The sequence below is a fragment of the Barbatula barbatula genome (genome assembly GCF_947034865.1).
Source record: "Barbatula barbatula genome assembly, chromosome: 18".
In the NCBI taxonomy this organism is placed as follows: Eukaryota; Metazoa; Chordata; class Actinopteri; order Cypriniformes; family Nemacheilidae; genus Barbatula; species Barbatula barbatula.
This window is the reverse complement of record NC_136781.1, coordinates 20529808-20541093: the sequence shown is the minus strand read 5'-3', so window position 1 is coordinate 20541093 and position 11286 is coordinate 20529808.

The following is an 11286-nucleotide window of genomic DNA, read 5'->3' as shown; positions in this document are numbered from 1 at the left end:
TAGGTATTGATCAAATTAACAGTTTTACCAATCTGTTTAAGATGGGCGGGGGCCACGGAGATGGAACAATTAAATTCTCAAGACCGTATAAGGTCTGTGGATAACTCACGACCTCCGGAGAAACAACTAGCCGCTAACAACCCAAACGTATAACTCTGCAAAACTGACAAATAACAAAGGCCGATTCTTTGTGGCCAGTTCTACAAATGGTGACCAATCCTCCAGTTAGTAGTTTGTGTATATTCAGGTGAAATCTAAATTCTGTCATGAATTACTCACACCCTAGTTGAAGGTTTCAGTTTCTTTGAACACTTTGTAACCAAACAGTTCTTGGACCCCATCGACTACCATAGTAGGAAAAAAGACACTGGTGGTTAAAAGTGCCCCAGAACTGTTTGTTTTCCTACATTCTTCAAAATATCTTCTTTTGTGTTAAAAAAAGTATAAAGTCCTATTTCAAATAGGGTAGTCAAAGGGGCCCAAGAACTGTTTGCTTATGTGCATTCTTCCAAATATCTTTCTATGTGTACATCAAAACAAAGACATTTATACAGATTTGAAACAACTCTATGGTGAGTATATGATGACAGAATATCTATTTTGGGTGAACCATCCCTTTAACTAATCTGTTCAAATTAGGAATAGTGATGTTTACCACTAACAGGACTTGTAACTCTAATCATTATTTGCCGAAAGTGTCTGGTTGAAACCAAGATTAACCCTGAACTGGAATATCAAATAGAAAGTCCCAGTTGTGTCTGACCTTAGTGGAAGACAGATAAAACATATTAGGCCATTATTTTTCCGCCCCATAAAATAATAAGTAAAAGCCAGCAATTACTAATGAGCCATAAAACGTTATATTCTGATGTATATTTTGGAACGTGAATTGTTGTTGCCGTCTTTATGCATCTCTGCATTCGGATGACCTGTATAATACGTCCCGTTTTCAACATTTTCCCTGCCATTGTTCCATAGAGAGGCGCTCATCTCCTGCCGAGAGGCTACGGGCAGATTTGTGTTCTGCATGGTGGTTTTATGCATCACCTGCTTGATTTCAATTTACATGTATGTCCTGGGTTACAGCTATATTCATTTGGCTGGGGCAGTTAAATCAATGGCGTACAGTCTAACCTTCACTACCAAGACAAGCGACACATTATGACGTATTAAAATGGGCCCTTGTGGCACAGGCCAAAGGTAAATAAAAGGCTTGTTTTCGATTCTTGTAATGTGTTTTGACCTGAGCTCTTTGGGAGACCAGCACAAATCTGCTGAAGATAACTGTTTATCTGCTAAACCAAATACAGCACTGTCAAGCGATTTTTATAGCAAACTATAAGGTAGATTGTTTAGCTTCAGTGTAGTGTACCCAAAATGAAAATGAAGTTGTTGCTTCTTTACCCTCAATCTGCTGAAGAAGAATAAAAACTATAACTATAAAAATGATTGTGTTATTGTTCATCTCTTTACTAACTAATTTCGAACTTCAGCAGATCTGTTACAATGTCTATTAAATAACAGGAAATGCACACAAAGAACAAAGAAAAACAGTGTATAACTTTGAGTCAGAAAGAAAGCCAGGCAAGCAAAGATATATTTCAAACTATGATATAAATCAAATGTTTTTAGATCTCAGCCGGTTCATTCGCACTCATTTGTCACGTTGAAAACAGCAGTGCACCTTATCACAGTGTGTCCATCCTAACCATTTCTGGACCGGTCATTTCTCAAAAAAATGATTTTTCTAAATGCAATAATATCTTTTTAAGATAGGATGCCTTTCTTTTAATGCATAATGTCTTCCACAAAAAATAAACAACTCTCAGATCTGTGTTGTAAAAGGTCTATCTCCCTGGCTGGCTGAACTGCTTTAATTCCCAGACACCTTATAGCAATGGCTTCAATTTCCAGGGCTTTTGATAAAATCGTGCACTCTCTCGTGTATTGGGATTGAGTACCTGCTATGGACGCCGTTTAATGAAGTGTCATAGTTCCAGCGCCTGGTGTTTGACATAACCTCATTCAATGCTTCTGTGATAAATGTGAGCCTGGCAATCATAAAATATATAGCTATAATTGACTTAATATGATTTAAAATACTAACCATTTGTACTATCGGATTGCGCTGTCATTTGCCTTCCGCAGGTAAGCTGCCGACAACAACGGGTATGAATGTTTTAATATCGCTCTCCTGACGAAAAAAAATATTTCAAACATCAAATAGATCTTTTGCAGTTTCTAATCTGTGCCTTTCAAAATGATTAAAAAAAAATTGTTGCTAAATAATAAATATTGAATTTAAATGAATATGAATATTGATTTTTGTCTTTGTAAAATTTTACTGCTTGGAGATGATAATTAATATTGTGAATCTCTACAAAAAAAGTTGAATGACATGAGAGTGAATAAATGATGACAAAAATGTAGTTTTTGGGGCGAACAATCTCTTGAAGTTTGTGTCTAGTGCAAGACGTTGTGCTAGTAAATAAAATACACATTGTATTTCACATACTATTTTTCATGTTTTCATAGACACCGCTGCGTGTTTGGTGGCACTTTGGCCATCAGAGAAAAAGCGCTTGATTTCATCTGACAGCTCAAGAGAATCACTTTCCTGTCCTAAACCCCCCTTAACACAGCCTGATCTCTGCTTGTTTATTTTGTAGCTGCGAGATGACCATTGTGCGAGCCTCTTTTGTTGTGGAGGTACTAAAGGATATCTCGCAGGTCATATCATTCTGGGGAGGTTGATGACTCGGTTAGATCTCCATCACCCTCCACTCAAGCGGAGAATATGTCCCTATAGCAGAGGAACACTGTTAGATGGTGATGGGATAGAGAACAGGTGACAGGCCCCTGCCAGCCGTTTCCTGGAGAGAAACCTCTATTAGTCCCCCGTTACCTCTTCGCGTGTGTTTGCATTGCTGCAGCAGGGTGTAAGTAATGATTCTGTCAGGTTAACTTGAGAAGGCCGCTATGCCAATGCATCTCATCATGTATCTTGAGGTGATATGATACATATACATTACCCGGGCTGTTATGATTCCTTTATACATGTATATTTGACCTGCACGTGTGAAGCATCTGCATGCTCCATTCTGAAAGACTAGATGGATTGAAGGGATCGAAGATTCAAATCTGTATTGTTACATCCGACATCCTGAACCACAAGATGTGGGGCTAAACTTGCAACTTGCTGTGTTTGCTTGATCAAACAAGCCCATAACAATCTGGACTCTGAATATGACTTGGATTTATCTTTAATTTTGGATCTGTCTTATATTGTACCTTCTCCCGAGATCCAATGCGCGCCTGTAACGGCTGGATATTTTAAAATAAACATTTAAAGGGATAGTTCATCCAAAAATGAATATTATGTCATCATTTACTCACCCTCATGTGATTGCATACCTGTATAAACACAGAGAAAGATATTTGTAAGAATGTTCTGGGACATCATTGACTTCCATAAACATTAAATAGCCAAAGGTGCCCCAGAATTGTTTGTAAAATATCTAATTTTTTGTTCAACAGAACAAAAAAAAATCTTTACTAGTGGATGATGTCCCAGAACTGACAATTTCGAACATTCTTCCGAATATCTTTCTATGTGTTCATCGGAAACAAAGACATGCAGTACAGGTTTGAAACAACCCAAGGGAGAGATTTTTGGATTAACTATCCCTTTAAAATTTTTGTTTTAAAAAGTATGCTACATCTGTGCTACAGAGGTTTGAAGTTTTGTCAAATAAAGGTGCTTAAAAGGTTCTTCACACCATAGAAGAACCATTTTTTGGTTCCACAAAGAACCATACAGTCAAAGGCTCTTTAAAGAACCATCTCTTTATTACTTTTTTAACATCTAAACGAACCTTTTGTGAAACAGAAAGGTTCTTCAGATGTTAAAGGTTCTTTATGGATCCACAAGGTTCTTCTATGGCATCGAAAATATTCGGCACAAAAACATCTGCTTCCAGCAACCCTCCGCAAATCAGGAGGATCGCAGGTGCTAATGTATGGAATAAAACATACACAATGCTTTAAGGTCAGGAGTTTGTTCGAACCACTAGTCACATGAGCAATATCTGATGCTTGCTACATCTACTTTATGTCAGGACAGGAACCGGTTCTTTGCTTTATTTGTGAATAGCATGCTTGAAAAGAAACAGGAGCAACTGTACTCTGCAGCGACGGCTATAGGCTGAATTCATCTCAGCGGGGTGAATAATCCTGACAAGTTTATAAAGTGCTAAGGTGAAGAGGTTATACACTTTGTGTGCCGGTCGGCTGTAATTTAAAACAACTAGCCCCTCGATTTCTGCCTGCTTTTTTCCCCAACCTTCACGGGTCTCCCTGAGCGAAAGTTTTCAACAGGACATTACACACAAGAGCAGGCAGCAGATTGTGTGAGATTACGACAACATCCTGGAGCAGCGTCGGCTCTGTAATATCTCCATGTTTGCAGTCAAGGCCTGTCACCCCAGCTGACCAGTGGAGACGCCCGGCGGGTCGCGCCCGTGCCTCAATCAACTTCAAGTGTTATTAAATAGTGACCTCCATGAGGAAACGTACAATGTAATGATGGCTTAAACAAACACAATTTATCATCCTCCTCACGCTGACATTACTTTAGCCTACCAAACCCAGCCAAGCAGGCACAGTTCAGCCGGCTGAGCGGCCAGACTTTGACCCCGTAAGAGGCTCCCACACTCCTCCGTACACAAGGACCCGGCTTCAGTTCAGCAATGCTCTGTCTATTCGCCCAGCTGGAAACAAGCACACGCCGCGTATTTCTTCACTTCTTTCAAACACCGATCCAGGCACCCTTTTCTAAATGGCCAAATAATCATGAACCTAATAGTCGTAAACAAAATTTAAGAGTAGATGAAAGAAAATAGGTCAAATCTAATTAGCAGTCCAACACCATAAAAGCCGTTTGGTTGCGAAATGTGTGAAATATTTAGATATTTTTGTGGAAAGTTTATTGTGTGTGGTTTATTTTTATGATTAATAAACATGCTTTTTGAATAACTCAATAACAAAGCAAGCAAAGAGCCCTTATTTTGTATAACTCACATTGTGTTCGGCTGAAAAGAAATGTATATTCCTTCAAACTCTCCTGGTTTACATGCCATAGTCCCGACATGCCAAAAAGGAATCACACAAACTTTTGTTACTTTTACTGGTGAAGTTTTATAACTTTACATAACTATGATCCTTACAGGTATAAAAGTTTGCTTTATCATTTAACCGATAAATGCATTGAATCGGTCAGACCCATCAAACAGGTCATTCGGGAAATGATGTGCCAAGTGGATTTTTATGAGGGTATTTTCCAATGTAGTATACGCTGCAGGTCAATGCTAAGCCGAAGTTGCTTGACACTTCATCTATGGTGCTATGATTTTTTATAAACACTATTGACTTGGCCTTTATTGATTGGAGTGAATGTATCACACAAATCATTTTGCACCAAATCAATAAAGAAATCTTGTGGAAAATTTATTTTAAAAGACCTTTGTTTGCTTAAGTGACTTTCAGACAGGCCATATTGAATGCTTTGCTGATTAATTGAATTAGTTTAAATTTGGGCATGGCATACCCATTAAACAATGCATTCTTAAATCATGCGCTGCCGCATATGATTGAAATGAGATTTTCAACACAACCTGAGAGCTGTTAAATAAATCAGATATGCATTTTACACAGTAAAGTAAAGGTCCATAACTCTCATGAAGGGACATCTTTCAATCTTTGGGTTCAACACTTACTCGTGGCTATTTGCCTGCAGTAATGCCAAGCGCTTTCCTCTTATTAACATTTTAGAGTATACTATAGCATACTTACCATCTGCCACAAAATCAGTCATTGCCGACAAAAAAAAGAAAACCTTACTTTACCTAGATACAAAATTCTTACTCAAAAAACACTAGACTTGGTCAAAAGGACGTTTTTCCTTTAATTCAGTGTAACTGCTGAAAATGTCTGGGTCAGTGGTCTTAAAAGCAGACGTCTTACTTCGGCTGTCACTGAAGGACTGCTGAAGGAGGCCACTTTTATTTCTTTACAACTATCAGTCGATCATTGCTGTTTAATTATGTTGGGTGGATTTCGAAGTAGATAACATGCCGTTATCTCCTGTCGAGAAGGCTGGAAAGTATATCAAAAAGATAAGTCCCAATCCCGAACACACTGTTCAAATATTGTAATGCTCTTTTGTCTTTCAAGCTATTTAATCCTTTACCATTTTAATGTAGATGAACAGACAAAGAGAGCAAAAATAATGCGTCATTTGAAATATTTCTGTGTATCTACAAACTAAAGGAACATTTCCCCTTTAAACAGGTAGAGTCAATAATGAAATAATTTGGTGGGGGGGGGGTGGAGGTGAGGAAGAGGAGAGGCTCATAGCCCTAATAATAGCCCAGAGGGATTAAGAGATCACTTGAGTCAAGAGGTGTGTTAAACGCCATAAAATGCAGAAATGATGAGGCTAGATATACCTTGCGCGACACCCGATGCATAATAGAGATGCACTCCTATCTCACTAACCAAACACACGTGCTTGAGTGGCAATGTGACATTGAGTAGAGAGGTCATTCCTGTTGTGTACTACATTCTAACCATGCAGCTAATAAACATCTTTGTGTTTAAGAAATATGCTCTGGTTAAGCTCAGTCACTTAACGATTGCATATATTATTCATATACTATAATCTGTTATTGAGCAGGTACATAAAAAGTCACTGTTCCAAACTGCTTAGCCGATTCACAAGGGAAAGCTTGCAATAATGATTTAGGTCGGACAATGTTAAGATGAGTGTGTAAATAAAGTGTAATTTTATGTATCATACATAATGGCCAATGGCGAAAGAGAGGCAAAATGAGCAGAATTCAAATGAAGCACTCAAGTTTGTCATTACTCAGTATGGGTTTCAAGCTGCCGGATCATTTTGATGTTTAATCATGCTTGACGTTTCCGTGTTGTCACTGATTGCTGTTATTTTACTAAACATGATCAAATTGTTTGTGGGGGACAGACCCACGATGATGAAACCTAACTAAATTCAACAAATCCACTACAGACTTACTGTTGCTGTGGTTTTCACTCACAAAACGATGTCACTTCCTGGAGAATGATGTCACAGAACTGGCATCCTGTTGGGGAAAAAAAGAATTATCAGAAACCTGTATTTTTCACTTAAATGTTCACTTCAGTGAGATTGCGTTAAAATAAAGTTACTAATCTGACTTTAGTGTAATGTTATATTTTATCTAGCCCATAAGAAGGAAAAATAACAGATGAGACTAAATTCTGCATCTCAGAAATCGCACAGATTTCATCTCAACAATGTCACAAGCTGAGCTCAGAAGTCCATAATATATTAAAGATCTTGTGAAACATATCTCTTTAAATTGACCCCAATCTTTTACCTCTACGGTATATTATACTCTTAATGTATTTTACCAATGTTCACATTTGTTTCTGTTTTAGGAGACAGAACACAACAAAGAACTCCATCGAATCTCCTGAGCTATAAAAATCATCAAGACTTCATATGATGAAAACTGGATAAGTGTTTAAGGCATATTTAATGTATTATGCATTTTCCGTGTCCCAGCAAACATAGAGTATGAAATGATGAAACAGCAATATAACTTACCTGTACATTCTGCAGCGAACCATCATTGTCACATTCGCCAGGAAATCAGTCTGATTCGGGAATAAACATTGATTTGTTAGTGCAGCCAAAAGAAACATTTCCTGGCTTTTCAAGTACACAAATAAGGCCACTGTAAAAATTTCCAATAATTCCGCTGAGAAAACAATCAGATAGAGAGCAAGAAAAGGAAAGCACAACACATGGGGAAATGGGATGCTCCATTAGCAGCGGATTTATTCAATCAGCTGCTTCACCTCTTAATTAAAGGAACTAATTATGCTATCGGAAGACTCGCCGGCTCCTGCTCCAAAAGTGCTCGGGCTGGCACGCCGCGCTGAAGGTGATGACCTTGTGATAACCCGTGTGTTCATCAGTCAAATTACTGTCCTCGGTAATGGTAATGCCAAAGCACTGGAACACTGAGGCCAACTAATCTGTATTCAAATGACATGCTAGCAAACAGTAAGGTGAGCTCTGCGGCCATAACTCAGGCACGCCGCGCACCACAGAGGGAGCTCGACCCCCTCCCTGACGATCCGACATTATCGTACATTTCGCAGGTGCGAGACGGGCCTTCTGGAGAGCCAATGATATTGAAAAAATGTACCACGAGTCTCCCGCGCAACCTTAATGGTCAATTGAAATGAATTAATTGCGAGGGGGGGGGGGGTCGCCGTGTATAGCCCCCCTGCACTGAGTCATAAACACGGAGTGTATTAAGTTAGCACATACTTAGCATGCAAATATTTTGCTTTAGAAAAGTAAGCTGGTGCTGGTTTAGTTTGAAAGTAAGAATGGTATAAAATGAGAAATGCACCATTGAAAAGGTCACTCGCTCATTTGTTATTAATAGTTTTCCACATTTTAGAATAACCGTTATGGATGGGCACAAGTGTAAAATGGGAATCAAAACTATGTTATATTTGATCATCTTCATTCTGTGAGTAGATATTGAGGATATGTTTTTTGAGGTCTCACCTAGAGATGCTGTTGAAACCGTATTGATTCTATTCTGAGCTCTTACTGGCTACTCTTTCTTCATAATTCCAACCATTGCCATTTTATTAATGACAGTCATAGTTTTGTGAGGAAAGAACAAATATTTTTAGTATGTATAAGACATTTAAGCATACATTACAAATGAATACGTTTGAAAGACCAGGAGAAACATTTGAGTCAACGACTGGACTTTAGATTACGTTTAAAATAAAAAAGATTGATAAATAGGACTTATTCTTGGTTACATTGGCTTTGCATACTGGTCTCTTCTATACTCATGTTTATGAATTCAATAATTCAATATTCTTGTTCAAGTTTATGAATAGCCAAGAAATTTAGCCACGGTTTCACAGACAATGCGTAAAACTAGTCCCAGACCAAAATGAATTTTCATTTTACTGAAAATAACTTGCATTGACCTATCTTCAAATATGTCAGTGCCATTGTTTTGTTTCAATATGCATATCACTGGTGTTTTTTTCTGCATTTTAATAAAAGCGACTTAAATAGCCCAAATGAACTAAGGGATAGTCCTGTCTGATATAGCCTAAACCTTGTCTATTGAAACGGCCATTAAAATTCTACCTGGGATTTAGTACCAAATTCTAAAAAATCTCAAACAAGGTTATCACAGTTACAGTACACACATGATTGACGATTGATATAGAAAAAAGGTTTGATGAATGAATTTATCAAATACGTATTTTGATCTCCCAAAAGATGTAACCACATTTTGAGGACTGAATGGGGAAGTAAAAAAACTTTAAGAAAGGGTCAATGATAAAGTCATTTTGGGAAGGTACACGGTAAGAATCCCCTTTAGGGAAAAAAAACCTACACTAACCCTCTTCTCCCAAAAGGTAGTGGTCTGTAACTTTGTATTAGCTCCTATTGTACTATTGCTCTTTTATGACATATCGCTTATTGCTCCCTGAACTCTTTGTAAATCGCTTTGGATAAAAGCGTCTGCTAAATGACTCAATGTAAATGTAGTGCCAAGTGCCGTGGGTTTGGTACATGAACGAGGAATTTGTCTCGGTTCATAACAATGACATTACAATTACAATAAACAGAACACAAACTTTATAAGAATTTAAATAAAGCTAAAGAATGTTAAGAAAGCTTTCATGATGTTTAGGGACGGGTGTTTACAGTCCTGCATCTGCTGTAGTCTACCCGAACCTAAAAAACACATTAATCCCACCTGACATCTGTCTTTATTTTAATGGGTGTGCAAAATACATTACACATAAATTTCGCTGCATTTACGTTACAGACAAAATACGTTTAGATAACAAATGTTATGAAATCTTACAAACAATGACAACCAAAACAACACTTACAACTGTGATAATAAAACTCCTGACTCTGATCCGGTATTCTCCTCAATGCATTTTCCAGATAAACACCGTCCAGACAGTCAACAGTTAGGCGCCTTTACCGTGGACGCAGGCTGATATGTGATGTTTTGTCGCCACCTGTCGGTCAATGCCGATCACGGCTTACTCCATCGATTTCTCTCCATTTTTACCCAGTGATATAATTATATAAATTAATAGTTTATTTTGCCTTCAAATCATTACGCGGATGTTTACGGGTATGGGGTGGCGGCATTCAGCTTTGAACTCGGTCCTCCACTCCAGTACATTTTATCGAGGAAAGACGTTCAGATTGAAACAAAGGTAAATGACATGTGTGCAAATTAAAATGCTGAATCTTTTGACATTAAACACGCTTCTTTTCAAATCGGTTATTATTACTGTGGCATATTTATTACTGTGGAAGTGTCTATTTATAGTTATGTGACGTAAAAATTGTTAGCTGATGCAGATATTACCGGTTAATGGCTGATGTCGAATAGTTGATGTTGCTCATTGTGTTGGGCCCACTGTTGGGATATAAAGAAATAATATAAGTCATTATTTTTTACCGACTTGTTACTTGCTTTTTTCGTGATTTCTGTGCCATATAGTAACTTGGTGCAGCTTCAGCGGCTAGCGCTCGTCAATGTAAAAATGTTGACCAATCATATGAGAAAGACACAGTTTACGCAACTCCAGCCAATCAAATCACAGAGGCCAAGCAGAATGTCGGCCAATCAGACTGAAGAAAACCGAACTTCAGCCAATCGGCAGGCGGGCGCGTAACAGAAACCATGCGTGAATTCCAGCGCGGAGATGACTGTAAAGAGACGGAAGAAGACAAAACAAAGCAAACTGTGTACAATAAAACATTTAAATGGTGAGATTCAGAGATGAAAACTACTTAACAGGCTTCAAGATTCTATATTAGTTATGCTGTTTATTCCAAATTCCTAATCAACCTTTCTTATAACTTTGTAGTGCAGGCTTACAGCAGACATATATACTGCCTGTAAAAAGAAAATGTCATTGTGATCTTTTGTTTTGTTATGGTTTCAAAATGATCATACAAAGAACAATTACATAAATAAATAGTAATATAGCTGCCATAAATGGGAAAACATATTCTCCTTGGGGAACAATGCCCATTCATTTGGTCTAAGCCCCCAATGTCTACAACGTCTGGCTTTAGTGTAACCAGGAACTCAGCAGCTCGTTTTCATAATTGTGAATACAGATGAAAAGTGTGACTATAAAGCG